Source organism: Canis lupus, chromosome 20 (genome assembly GCF_048164855.1).
Source record: "Canis lupus baileyi chromosome 20, mCanLup2.hap1, whole genome shotgun sequence".
NCBI classification, from domain to species: domain Eukaryota; kingdom Metazoa; phylum Chordata; class Mammalia; order Carnivora; family Canidae; genus Canis; species Canis lupus.
In genome coordinates this window covers 49,960,377-49,975,415 of record NC_132857.1, presented here as the reverse complement: position 1 = coordinate 49,975,415, position 15,039 = coordinate 49,960,377, and the positions used below count along the sequence as shown (strand labels likewise).

At 33.8% G+C, this 15,039-nt stretch overlaps 1 long non-coding RNA gene across 3 annotated transcripts in view; it reads left to right on the top strand.

Moving 5' to 3' along the window:
• Positions 1–36: 36 nt before the first annotated feature.
• The window catches only part of LOC140611944 (uncharacterized), a 38,887-nt gene continuing 23,884 nt past the window's right edge, over positions 37–15,039 (top strand). For all 3 annotated transcript variants that reach the window (XR_012013258.1, XR_012013260.1, XR_012013259.1), the window contains exon 1: positions 37–88. This is a non-coding gene — a long non-coding RNA (uncharacterized lncRNA). The remainder of the gene's footprint in view (positions 89–15,039) is intronic.

The following is a 15,039-nucleotide window of genomic DNA, read 5'->3' as shown; positions in this document are numbered from 1 at the left end:
TCTTTCCTGGCCTCTTTGGTGCAGACAGGGGTGGAGGAACTTTGCATTATTTAAGATTATGAATTCTTGATCAGATCATCTGCATCAAGTAAGTAATCTCTGTTGTGTAGATCAGTCATATACCGAAAAGCCACTTTCAATTCAGCTCAAAGATCCACTTAAAAATTCTTGTCTCTACTTTACTCTTAAACCCCCAAATCAGTAACAACTTTTGCTAGCTGGAAAAACATGCTTCTTAAATGAAACAACAAATGTAAAAGACTCACATACAACTTGACACCAAAAATGTGGGTAGTAAATAGAAAAGTACTTGGCTTATTGCTTTGGCCTAAAGGATGATCCAAGACCTGGAGAGCTGAATGAAAGTGAAGACAGTTACATTAAGACTTTGGCTGTGCTCTTTGTCCCAATATCCTTTTTTTTAAAAAAAAAATTATTTATTCATGAGAGACATACACAGAGAACGAGAGAGAGAGAGAGGCAGAGACACAGGCAGAGGGAGAAGCAGGCTCCATGCAGGGAGCCTGATGTGGGACTCGATCCTGGACTCCAGGATCACACCCTGGGCTGACGGTGGTGCTAAACTGCTGAGCCACACAGGGATCTCAGTCTCAATATCTTCAAAATGAAAATCCTAATACAACATTGGAATCTGTTCATCTTGTTATGTTTGATGTAATGGAGAGGGGATGACTACTCTTGCCTCTGACCTCATGGTATCTCCACGTGCCCTCTCTCTTGAATTACAATTGAAAGGGGGATCCCTGGGTGGCGCAGCGGTTTGGCGCCTGCCTTTGGCCCAGGGCGCGATCCTGGAGACCCAGGATCGAATCCCACGTCAGGCTCCAGGTGCATGGAGCCTGCTTCTCCCTCTGCCTGTGTCTCTGCCTCTCTCTCTCTCTCTCTGTGTGACTATCATAAATAAATAAAAATTAAAAAAAATAAAATTGAAAGGAAGCAGTAAATATGCTTTCAATTGTACACCATTACTACAGAATCTAGTATTTAAAAAATCAATAAATATTCATTCAATAAATATATATTTACTGAATAAACAAATTAGTAAATATTTGAAAACTCTGTGTGTGTGTGTGTGTGTGTGTGTGTGTGTGAAAGACATCTTGGACTGACCTCCAGTTTAGAAACAAAAAAGAAATATCCACAAGAGAATCTTTTTTGGAATAGAAAGAGGACCATGATTTAACTAGATTTAGCAGGATACTCTTCTCCTTTTACTCCCAGGATATAGTTCATTTTATAATTTTTTAGTATATATGTAAGAGAGAGATCCAATCTCACAAATTCCATTATTTCCCAAAAACATTTATATCTAGCCTGAAGACAGCTATGTTCTCTGACTTTTCCCAAGTAAAGAAGAAAAATGCAGAGGTCAAGTCTAGGAAAAATATTTAAATAGTAATCTTTATGCACTGCAATCTTATTTAAGAAGCATGTCTTACTGCTGGTGAGGATGCATAAAATCCCTATTCAATATGAAAGTAAATAGAATGTCAAGAAAAGAGGAAAATAAGGCATACCATTTTTCTTGATGATGTTTCTATTTGCTAGAGTACTAAATATTCTTATGGGAGCATCATTATGGCATTGAGGGAAAAAAACACAAGATTTAGAATCAAGTAGACATGTGGTCAAATATGTGCTTTAACACTGACTTTGGAAAGCTACTGAACTTCTCAGAGCCAGTAAATTCATTTGTCAACGTGGTTGTGAATATTACATCAAATAATGTAAGCAGCATGTGTACAATAATGTCTCTCTCATTCTCTTCTTTTTGTCATTAGTAGTTAATCCTGGATAATTACTATATCTAGGGATTTATAATTGTGGTGTATATGCAATCAGTAATGAATGCCAAATATCTGTCAGAAACTATTGAACCTGAGAAGATATGCAGATGGCCAACAGGCACATGAAAAGATGCTCAATATCACTAATCATCAGGGAAATACAAATAAAAACCACAATGAAATATCACCTTACACTTGTCAGAATGGCTAAAATAAAAGATACAAGAAACAACAAGTGTAGGCAAGGATGTGGAGAAAAAGGAACTTTTTTGCATCATTGGTGGGAATGAAAATTGGAGCAACCACTGGAAAAGAGTATGGAGGTTCTCAAAAAATTAAAAATAAAATTGCCATATGATCCAGCAATTCCACTACAGATATTTACCCAAAGAAATTTGAAATACTAATTCAAAAAGATATATGCACGCTTATGTTTATTGTAGTGTTATTTAAGATAGCCAAGATATAGAAGAAACCTGAATGTCCACTGATAGATAAATGGATAAAGAGTGTAAGATTACTCACCTACAAAAAAGAATGAAATCTTGACATTTGCTACAACATTGATGGACTTAGAATGTATAATGCTAAGTGAAAAAATTATCATGTGATTTCACTCATGTGTGGAATTTAAGAAACAACAAATAAACTAAGGGAAATAAAGCCAAAAAAAAAAAAAAAAGAAAAGAAAAGAAAAGAAAAGAAAAGAAAAGAAAAGAAAAAAGAAAAAAAAAAAAAAAAGAACTAGACTCTTAAATGCAGAGAACAAAGTAGTGGTTGCCAGAAGGAGGATGCCTGAAATACATAAAGAGGATTAAGAGTATTCAATAAGCACTGAGAAATGTATAGAATTGTTGAATCATTATATGTACACTTGAAAATATTATACTAGTACATATTAATTTACTTGAGTAAAAAATAAAAACAAAAAAACATTGAACCTGGACCTGATGACATTGGCACATACATAATTCTGAATACAATCTGGTGCCTCTTCAGACCTCTGGAATATATAAGGCACTAAATTCCTGGTCAGAGTACCTGTATCAAATACATAACCCATGTAATATAGATCAAACATATACCAGAAATCCATGTTGCTTGACCTTAGGAACTCTCTATGTAGTGGATGAGATGAACATAACAAGGAGGTATTTTCAAAGTATTGGACAAAGGGGGTAAGATATGAGCACAAGACTTGGATTCAGTAGACTTAGAGTCAGCTGTGCTTAAATACAAGATTAATGGCAGTCATTTAAACTAAGTGAGCTTTCTTGTTTTTCTCACCTAGAGTCATATAATCATAAGATATATTGAGAGTCTAAAAGCCACAATTTACTAAATTTATATACAAAATGTATTCTTTATGAAATAAAGGCAAATTTTATTCTTTAAATTTTTGTTCTACAATGGAGTGTGAATGAAAAGAGGAGGAAAGTGAGGTCTGTAAAGTCAAGGGGAGGATTAACATGTACTTACTACCTGATTTGTTAATATTTTCTAATTCTCCAAAACTAAAACTATATTTACTTCCCACTGTAAAAAATTATAAAATCAATAAATCAAAGGGGTCCCAATTTACCAAATAATAATTGGTTACCTCTGAGTTATAATCTACTCTTTTTCATTCATACCCCTTTCTGAAATGTTGGCAGAATTGTCGTTGTTGTTGTTATTATTGTTGTTGTTGTTAAAAAGCATGAATAGTTTCAAATTTCCACTATGGTAGCAACAGTTTCACTTGCCAAACATTCCATCTGCACCACCACATTTCTGTTCACCTTTGACCATGTAACTAGTATTTGCCTGTGGACTTTGGGCAGCAGTGATGTGTGTCACTTCCAGCCAAAGCTTGGAAAAGCCAACAATTCACAAGCTCTTTCTTCTCCTAAGGCAAGAGTAGATAAGTCCTCAGGCTGATAAAGTCATAGATCAGATCAGTTCAGTATCAATGGCTGGCTGGGGCCCTGGTTGTGCTAAACAGTTGCCCTAATCCATAAAAGATTATGTACAAGAGAGAAATAAACTTTTGTTTTGTTAAACCAGAGAACCCTTGTGATTGTTAGCGCGGCATACCCTGCTCTGTACTGACTAATTCTTATCTGAGATATCTGTATTATAGCCTCCATTCTTTATCACTTGACACTGACTTTGCCCACATAGACATTCAACAAATATATCAAAGTCTAATCAGGGGGCTAAAGTAAGTTAAATATTAGGAAAGTATATGTGTATACAAATAAGTTGCTTAAAAGGACTAGGGCTTTTGGAAAACCAAAATAATGGAGGACCATTACTAGTCTTCAATAATTATACTATCACTAAGTAGTCATGCTGAAGGAAACTAATAAGGTTATGAAGAGAAAAGCCAGGAAGTGGTACAAAGCATATACCTTTTTACTTTGAATCTAGCAGATCCATCAGCAGAATAAGATAACCAGAAGCATGCTCAGAGAAGTCTAAACCTATATTTTGCCCTTACTTCCTTCCAACTTATATAAAAGAGTACTAGTAACTGATAACTTTTGACTTAGCTTATAGGGCAAGGTTAAAAGTTCAAGAGCCCCCCCTTCCCCCTTTTTTAAGAAAAAATTATGTAATATGGCAAAACTGGAAGCAACAGTTGGGAAAAGCTTAATCTAAAAGGCTTTATTTTTATAAACAGCCTTTGAAATGAACTATATTGAAATTGAATGGATACATTCCTAGAGCTTTTAAATTTTCTAGGAGAAAATAAGTGGATTCATAACTACAATTCAAATTTGAAGTTTTTTATCAGAATTAGTTTTGGATGTTTATGGGAAGGGATGTGTAGGTAATGCCAATGGTGTTCTAAATATGAGGTTTTCACACTATTAAACCTAATGAACTATGAATATGTGAGTTGAAAATATAATCTCTCCAGTTATTTCAATTGATTTAAATCTGGTGTTGAGGCATTTCATTTCCAACCTAAGAACATTTTCAAGACTAAATCCAAACGACTTTGGTTACTTTGTTTTTTTCTGATTTGTTTGAAATTTTACATGACTAGTTTTATCATAGATCTGTATCATATAATAATTGCCGCTGGCTAGGAATTTAAAGCAATGAGAAACTTTTCATGCTGCTTTCTCAAATATTAAATCACTATCTTCTCTATTAGAAAGACTCTTGCAGATACAGTTTCACTTGCTCATGGGTCACTAGATGGATTTATGTTTGTGGTTTACACCTTAACTGGTGCCTATTGCCAATTTGACCAGCCAACTGGTGGAACACTTAAACACTTTCTCATTAAAATGACTCAATAGAGGTGGAATTATGCACTAGAGCATTAATCAAAGGACCATCTGTTCCAACAAGAAATTTTACAGTTTCTTAGTTGTTCTCTGAAAATTTAGTGAGACATTTAGGTTACAAATCTCAGCATTTGCATAATATTGACACAGATTATAGATTAGTCTGAAGTGTTTATAAGATAAAGAATGTATAATAATATGTATATATAAAGATAATTTTAGCTCTTCTAAAATGATATCTAAATTTAAAATCTAATTATTTCAACATTATTCACTCTTCTACATTTTAAAAATACAGTGCTTAACTGTATAGTTACCAAAGTTGGATGGGAATTCCCTATTTCAGATTTAATACCTAAAAAACAGCACATACTCTTTCAGAATGTTCCCTGTAGCACCTTACCATTATCTGAGAAAATGTTTGTTCTCTTTGAGAGAAGGGATTTAACATTTCCTTTCAAAAATTCAAGATCCTGGAGCTAATGAAAGCAGATAATAAGTATGCGTGGGTCCTAAATATAAGATGTGTCAGTTAGGATGGTTTCAGCTGCAAGTAGTACTATTCCCAATTCAGAATTGCTTAGACAATAGGGGCACATGACCTCATGAAACAAGATTCCCAAGGGAGGACATTCCAGAGTTCATCAAATCAATGGCTAAATGAAATCATCAAACACCCAATTCCTCTAATCTTTTTGAGCAAGCATCCTCTTCCTGTGAGCTAATGTCCTTAAACTTGACCCCTTTTGGTATTACTGATGAGCTTTCAGCATCCCATCCTCACACAATCATCTAAATGTCAAAAGAGGCAAAGAGGATATATTCCTAAGAGGAATGAAATCTTTTCCAGAGGCCCCTAGAAGATTTCCTCAACATTGTCCTGGTTTGGAATTATATAAGAAAATCCTTATTAAATCCTTCTTAATTCAGGCTTGAGAGGAGTAGAATTGCCATGATATTCAGTAATCAAGATTCATCCTCCAACTAGGTTTAAGGAGGAGCCCCTTTCTAAAGCAGGTAGTCACCTGAAATCTAGGTAAATTTGTGGTTAGATTAACAAAGAAAAATTGGGAAAGGATGACTAGTAGGTAAGTGACCTAGTGCTTGCCCTTGAGCATGAAAGAGTCATTTCAAAGGATCCAAAAATAAATACCAAGAGGAATGTGATGTGGGACAAAATGAGATGTTTTGGTACTATTTCCCATTTGCAGAAATATCAATATTTTTTACTTGCTAATCCTTCCAATGATTAGTATTGTTCTATAATTAATACAGTTGTGGATAGCAAGACTGAGTATTAGAATGGAAACATCATTATAACCATGAGAGACTAGAAAATATATATAGAAAAATAATGCTTTTTAGCATTAGCAAGGGACATATCTGAGTACCCTTGATGCACGTAAAGAGAATAAGAAAATTTTAACATATAGGAACAATAAATAATTTGTTATAATATAACAGAAGACTTTTCTAAAAAAAAAGATTCTATTTATTTATTTGAGAGAGAGAGAGTGGAACAGAGGGAGGACACACTGAACAAGGAGCCTTATATCTATTACCTGCGAGATCTTGACCTGAGCCAAAATCAAGAGTCCGTCCTTAACCGACTGAACCAGGCACCCCAAAATAAACTCTAAGAAGATGTTCAAAACTAGCACATTATCCCTAAGTTTCATTTAGAAAGCTTAATGCCAGGCAGCCTGGGTAGTTCAGCAGTTTGGTGCTGTCTTCAGCCCAGGGTGTGATCCTGGAGACCCGGGATCGAGTCCCACGTCAGGCTCCCTGCATGGAGCCTGCTTCTCCCTCTGCCTATGTCTCTGCCTCTCTCTCTCTCTCTCTCTCTGTGTGTGTCTCATGAATAAATAAATAAAATCTTTAAAGGGAAAAAAAAAAGGAAGCTTAATGGCATTAACTTGAAGGGTAACTTTAAGGTGTGGAAGTTTTAATACACATAATCATGAACACGCTTTTTTTTTTTTTTTTAAAGGAGGGGATCTCTAATAATTTTTTGCTTGTAAGTATAACAACACTTTGAGATTTAAAAATGAGCAAAGAATTCAGTAACAAGAAAATGCTTCCTCCTTAATATCAGTTAAGTACTGACATATCCAATATTAATGTGGTAGAAATTTATCTTAACTCACAAGCAGACCTGCATCATTGTTACTCCTGAGATCACCTGGAGGGTACCCTTCAGGGCAGTAGTCATAGCTCCGGGGGCATAATAGAGGTACATTTGTTTGAACAATAGATGACTGAGCTTGGCTCACTTGGCAACTCCTTAGAGCCAACAACTGTAGTAAACTTTCCATCACTTTTTATTTTCTATTTCCTCAACTTTAACACCTGTATCTTAATACCAGTAAATGGAGTACATGTCTTTGATCTATTCAGAGTTGCACACTTCGCACATTTGGTTTGGGTGAGTCACTGACTAGCTGGCTATTGTTATAAGACAGATAATGAGTAGGTAGTAGCAAAGTTATCTTAATGTCTGGAGAATCTTCTTTTTATCCCTTGGAGTGCTAAATGCATTTTCTTCTCTGATCCTCAAATAGGTTCTAAAATTCCACCTCTTTATAGAAGACTTAATAATAGGAAGAAAACTAAAAGTTCAGCTGTGACCTTGCCTAATTAAACATTAAACCCTACTGAGCTGTCATTGTTCACTGTCTCAAAAAATTAAACAGGATTTTTGTTTTAGATTGTATATTCTTCTAATCTTACTTTTTCTTCCTAATCTCATCATTTTATGGAGTGACAATTAATATTAGTGTGTATGTCAGATTTCTGTTCAGATATCACCTTCTGAATCATTCATTGTCCCTATAAATATGTGCTTATTAGTCAGATAAGACATTGTGCATAAACAAATCTGATAAGCATCAGATCACTCCCTCATAGGACACAATTTGTCTTTACCCTTTATGCCAAAGATTCTTCTTATACAAACAAAATTTGGGGAAAATTATAGTTCTCCATGTCCATAAGTGAAGTTAGTGGAACTACTAGTGTTTTGTGCTTATTGACATCTGGTCAAATGGAAAAATAAAATAGGACACATGAGGGTTAATTTTCCCACAGAATATAAATGCCTTGGGAATTAGAACAAAAGTATTCCGCATGTTGCAGAAATATTAACTTTGTTGGGTAATATTACCTTTGTTGAGATTCAGACATACTGGGCATTCTTAGAGTCCTGGTAGGACATTCCTAAGAGAATTTCTTTGCATGGCATCTGAAGTGATCCGCAGGAAAGAATACTACTAGAGAGCTGAAGTATCTGAAGCATGTCTTGGAAAGATAGTGTAACACACCAACCTGACAGTAACAGAGGGAAATAATTCATCCCAAGAGAAGAAGTAGCTGTGCATGAGAGTTAACTTTAACTGGAGTCATTGTAGAAGGGGAGTCACAATTCTGATTAAATCATCAGTCTCACATATCCCAAGAAGAAGGACTATAAAAATAAAAATTGTACAGAAAAACTGTGTGAAAGACTGAATTACAAGCAGTTCTGCTTTGAGAACTCTCCAGCAAAATACTGCATGAGAGGGAGTGACCTTTTTCTCCAGTTAGTCACAAATCACTATGTAGGTAGGCCACCACGACAGGCTAAGCCACTGATTGCAGGGCCTGGTATGTCAGTCAGTATTCTCCAGAGAAGGGAAGGAAAAGGAAAAGGAAAAGGAAAAGGAAAAGGAAAAGGAAAAGGAAAGGAAAAGGAAAGGGGAAAGGAAAGGAAAGGAAAGGAAAGGAAAGGAAAGGAAAGGAAAGGAAAGGAAAGGAAAGGAAAGGAAAGGAAAGGAAAGGAAAGGAAAGGAAAGGAAAGGAAAGGAAAGGAAAGGAAAGGAAAAAGGAAAGGAAAGGACTTATTATAAGGAATTGGCCAAATGATTATGGAGACCAAAGTTCAAAATCTGCAGTGTGGGAAAGCAGGTTGCAGACCCAGGAGAGCTGATCGTGTAGATGAAATCCAAAGGCAGCCTACTAGAGAATTTTCTCTTACTTGGGGAAACCAGGTTTTTTGTTCTATTCAGGCTGTCAACTGAAAAGGCCTACCTACACTATGGAGGGAATTTTGCTCTACCCAAAGTTCACCAGTGTAAATGTTAATTTCATTCAAAACACTCTCGAAGTTGACACATAAAATTAACTATCACAACTGCCAACATCTGATGGGAGAAGATAGGTTTAATGAACATATTTGATACCCATTGGGGATTCCTGAAAATAGTGGCAATTGAAAAGAGGACCCTGTAGGTTGTTAGTCTATTACAATAGCAGGGGAGATATCGGTCAGTGGAATTTAAATCATTGCAATTATTTAATTTCATACCATCATATAAAAAGCTATTAAGGCCAAGGCAAACTCCACCTACATGCTGTTCTTTATTTGTACAATGGGCATCTTGGGCTATAAACCATTAAAAGGTTAGACTGATTTAGAATGCTTAGCAAAATATCATCTTTTCAATAATATTTAATGATTATTTTGCAAAAAGTGTGACATTATAGTATTTAGGAGCATAACGGAATGAGTACATGGGTTCAAATCCTGGTTCTAACTGCTTACTGTATAGCATTCTGTAAATTACTTGATGTTTCAATTTCTTTATGTGAAAGTAGAACTACATAACCTTCTACACATAAGTGTTAAGAAAAGTAAATGAGACAATATTACACAATTTTTAGTGCATAATCAATACAAGTTAACAATTGTTCTAATTATAATTTTAATAGTGTAATCAAGCTATAAGTTTTCAACTAATTACCAGTCCCTCCATTTGTATGCATTTATTATGCAGCCAAAGGTTTGCCAAAAGTAAACATTTAACAGTAATAGAAAGACTGGTTAACAACAGCATAATTGTAGAGCAATGACAAATGAAGGAAATGGTTAATAACGTTTGTATTTTATGCTTAACTGGTTTATATAAGGGAAAATAGAATTTTCTGTGTGAATATGTTTTGTAATCTATACAATATGGATTATGTTGAGTGGGCACCATCCATATAAGGAAATTTCCTTTCTTCTCCTTTTTTAATTGATTACTTTTTAAAGTAGTTTTAGGTTCACAATAAAATTGTGCAGGAAGTACCACAAGATTTCCCAATTACCACCTTTCCCAACATATGCATAATCTCCTTGATTATCAATATTCTGACCAGAATGGTACATTTGAGCCTACTGATGAACCTATATTGACACTGACACACTGTTATCATATTAGGATTCACTCTTGGTGTTGTACATTCTATGGGATTGGACAAATTTATAATGACATTTATCTACCATTGCAGTTTCATAAAGAGTAATTTACTGTCCTAAAATCCTCTCTGCTCTGTCTATTCATCCATCCCTCTTCTCTAACCTCTGGCAACCATTGATCTTTTTACTATCTCCACAGATTTGCCTTTTCCAGAATGTCATATATAAATATATAGTTGAAATGATTTAGCATATAGCCTTTTCAAATTGGTTTGTTTCACTTAGTAATGTGCACTTAAGTTTCTTCCATGTCTTTTCATGGCTGGATAGCTTTTCTGTGCATGTGTGTGCTGAATAATATCCCAATGTCTGGATGTACCATAATTTATTTATCCATTCACATGGGTAAATACCACAAATAATTGTGGATTGTATGGAAGAGTATGTTTAGTTCTACAAGAGACTGCAAACTGTCTTCCAAGGTGACTGTACCATTTTGCATTCTCACCAATCAATGAATGAATGATTGAGAGTTCCTGTTGCTCCGCATCCTCACCAGAATTTCGTGTTGTCATTGTTCTGGATTTTGAATGTTTTAATAGGTGTGTAGTGGTATCTCATTGTTGTTTTACTTTGCATTTCCCAATGACATATCTTTTCATATGCTTATTTGCCATTTATATACTTTCTTTGGTGAGATGTCTGTTAAAGTTTTGGCCCATGTTTTAATAAGGTTGTTTATTTTCTCATTGTCAAGTTTTAAGAGTTCTTTGTGTGTTCTGAATAATAATACTTTAGAAGAGAAATCTTGTAAATATTTTCTTCCAGTCTCTGGCTTGTCTTTTCATTTTTTTATGTATTTATATATCTATATATATCTTTTCATTCTTTTGAGAGTTTCATACACAGAGAAGTTTTTCATTCTAATGGAGTCCAATTTACCATTTCTTTCATGGAGTTTCCTGTGGTGTTATATGTAAAAAGTCATCACCAAATGCAAGGTCATCTAGATTTTCTCCTATGTTATTTTCTAGGAGTTTTATAGTTGCCCTTTGCTCATAGGCCTGTGATCTACTTGGAGTTAATTTTTGTGAAGTTTGTAAATTCTGTGTCTAGGATAATTTTTTATGTGATTTCCTAGTTGCTCCAGTATCATTTATTACCATTCATTTTTTATCTGTGAATAAGTTTTTTATCCAAAAATATCTATTTATTTATTTATTCATCAGCTTTCAATTTTTGAATGACTCATACATACAAGATACTATACTAGGCAGTAAACTTTCATAAGACATTCATTGTCCACCAGGAACTCTATCATAAAAGATAGAGAGGAGTAAATCAATAATTAAAATAAAATAAAATTACACACATGTAAATATTCCCGTAAGGCAAATGATTACCTTTGTGCATTGGTAAATATAAATTATAATGCATACAATCTATTACAGCATGGTATTGTGGATAGCTTAAGTATAGAAAGATTTGGTGGGAATTTCAACAAAATTGTGACATATATTGTCTCCCATTTAGAACAAAAAAAATCTGCTGATTTACTCATTCAATCAGTACTTATTATACTAGTAGTAAAGGGAAAATCACTGTGTGACTGAGGTGGTGTATGGAGTAAAATCAAATACAAGTCTTGACTTCAGGGAGCTTTGGAATATGGCAGAGACAGAAACATAATTAGTCATAATTCAAGGAGGGGTAAGGCACATGCACTAAACGAAGTACTCTGAAAGATCTATGGGATGAAGAAATGATGAAGAAAAGAAGAAATGATGGTTAAAAACAATAGTAGGCAAAATCGCTGGTGCCTTCACAGGAATCAAGGGATGTACTAATAGTCAAATAGTATTGTAGTATTAACTGCTATAATTTGGCAGAAAACCAATGATAATTTCAGTTATAAATGTCTCAGTTATAACTTACTAAAAAGTACTAGTTTTATTAAATATCAGCTTTTGAGTACCTACTTCTAATATACTCTATGGCAAAATGGAAAGTGTGCATAAAGTACTTCTATAGCATGTTGAATACAATGGTTGCCTAAAGGAAAACCGTTGTGTGATTAAGTTGTGAACTGAACTAAAAACTTCATGAAATATCATTTTTCCTTAAAAGAATGCCAAACCAATACTATGGATATTTTGACTTGGGTCAGATATTTTCTCAGAAATAAACAAGTGACTAAAGCAACTGATAGTATATGCTGCCAAGGGAAAACAATTGAGTTTTCAAGAGAAAATTAAAATTTTGGAATACTTTTATCTGCCACTGTGAATTTGTCAGCTTCATAATATTTAAAGACCTTTTTGGTGGGATCAAAGGTGCTGTTACTGAATGTAATTTTTAAATATTATGTAATGAAATATGTCAATAAAAGATATGCAAAAGTCAATAAACCCGTATTTTCTAAATGATCAACATATTGTTATAATATCATATATTGGTAACACTCATTCAGATCACAAGATTAATCAATGAATATTAATGCAAAAGAGTGTGAAAGTTTCTTTGATATGGTTTCAGATTTTGCAGTGTAATCAATATTTAAGAAACTACTTCTTATCAATTATTGGTGTTATATCAAAGAACACTATCCATAATCATATGAATAGATTATTAAATATTTTTCCATTTTCTAACTACATATTTGATTTTTTCAATATACTACAACCAAAAAAATATTGTAATAGATTGAATGCAGAAGCAGATATAAGAATCCAATTGTTTTCTTTCAAAGCAGCCATCAAAGAAATCTGAAAAATGTAAAACAATGTTATCCCTTTCTCTGTATTTTAAAAATATTTTCATAAAAATATGTTTATATGTAAACATGAAGTGGATTTATTATTAGCAGTTTAAATAAGTTAATAAAATAATTTCTGAGATCAAAAAGTTTGAGAATGACTGCTACAGGGTGGTGTAAAAGTAAATGAAGGTGATGGGCACTGCATAGAGGGACTAGGCAACAGTACCAAAATTATGTCACTCCCCTGTTGAAACTTTTTGTAGTCCCCCATATAGCTCATATTAAACACCAAAATCTTCACAATGGCCTAAAAGTTTCTACCCAATCTTTCCTTCAAAAACTCTCTGCCCTCACCAGCTGGTATTGTTCTTGGCAATCCTGTTCAGCTATATTTTCCTCCTTGAAAACATCTCAGTGCTCTACACATATGAACTCCTTAATGGAAGGATTTTTTAAATTTTTATTTATTTCTATAAACTCGGCATCCAGAACAATACCTAAAAAAATACGAGTTACTTTATAAATCTCTTTTTGAAAGGAGTAAAACCATTCTTAGCTGAAAAACTAGAGAAATTTAGAAATTTAAATTTATTTCTGAATCTCTGAAGTAAATCCTAATTCTCAAATTTATCTCTGGTTATGAATATTTTCTTATATTCTACGTCCAAGGGGATGTTGTGGTTTAATTTCAGTTTAAAACCATATTCCCAAAATAATATCAGAATTAAACCATGAGTTGGAACTATGACATTTAATTATATCATTCAAAAAAATGTTCATTGAGCATTTATTACATTGAAGATACTCTTTTAGCTACTCTGAAAGTCAAGATGATGAAAATATAATCCTTGTCAACTATGTGGAAGATAACATAAAATATACAGTGGACTATCAAAATGGCAGATGGGTTACATATTGAAATCACTGCTTGCCATCTTCAATCTACAAAAATTACAAGAAAAGAAATGTAAAAACTAGTTAATGAGCATATAATCTTGGCCAAAATAAAGAGGATTTCTCAGAGGCACTGAATTTGTATAACATTTTTTTAAAGGCATCCAACTGAAATTTACCACAATAGCAATAAGCTAAGGACCCAAATAGGATGTCATAACCCACAAGACAGTTTACACAGTCCAGAATGTGGGAGAGGTCCCAAACTAAAGCACACAACTAAAAAGAGCAGCAAATATCTGAGAACTATGAACACCATAAGTTAGGATGTAAATCAAATATACAAAAATGCCCAACAAAACAGAATTAATTTGTCAATCCAGAAATAGATTTTAAATAACAAAGAATTAATAAGAATGAGTATATCATTCTCATTTAGCTAACAGGGCATATGACTAGAAAACACATGCCGTGGAGACTTAGAAATTCAAAGAGATCTGTGAGATGGTGGGTTAAGACAATCTTTTGGAAAACATTAGGTTTTAAGCCATTTGTCAATAGCAAACATGAGATTTAGATTGATGGTGAAGAAAGACAAAATCCATTTCATTTAGATTATGAAGGCATTTAGGGAGGATTGAACTCTCTAGAAAAGAGGACTGGTGTTAAGAAGAGGAACATAAGAATCAAATTTCAAGGCAGAGATGAGGATGAAAAATTTGGATTTGAATTAACATAAGGGGAAATACTGTAGGCTCATTAGTAGAGGAAAAAACATGTCTCTGGATAGCAGAGTACCAGTTTTAAAGACAGTTGCTTTTCTGTGCTGAAAGGGTAGTAGTAGCAAGTGATAGAAAGAAGAGTCTTAAGTATAGGAAGGGTTAATGAATACTTTGTAGGTCTGAAAATTCTCCCTAGGCTGTTCATTAGTGTCACACATTTTCTTTCATTAATATTACACATTTACAAATTGGTAATCAGTTAGTTGATAAATATTATCTATGGACATTTTAATAAATGGCTCCAAATTTGTTGTTCCTATTGAACAGGAGGGTCTATGCACTCTTCCTTTTGACATTTATA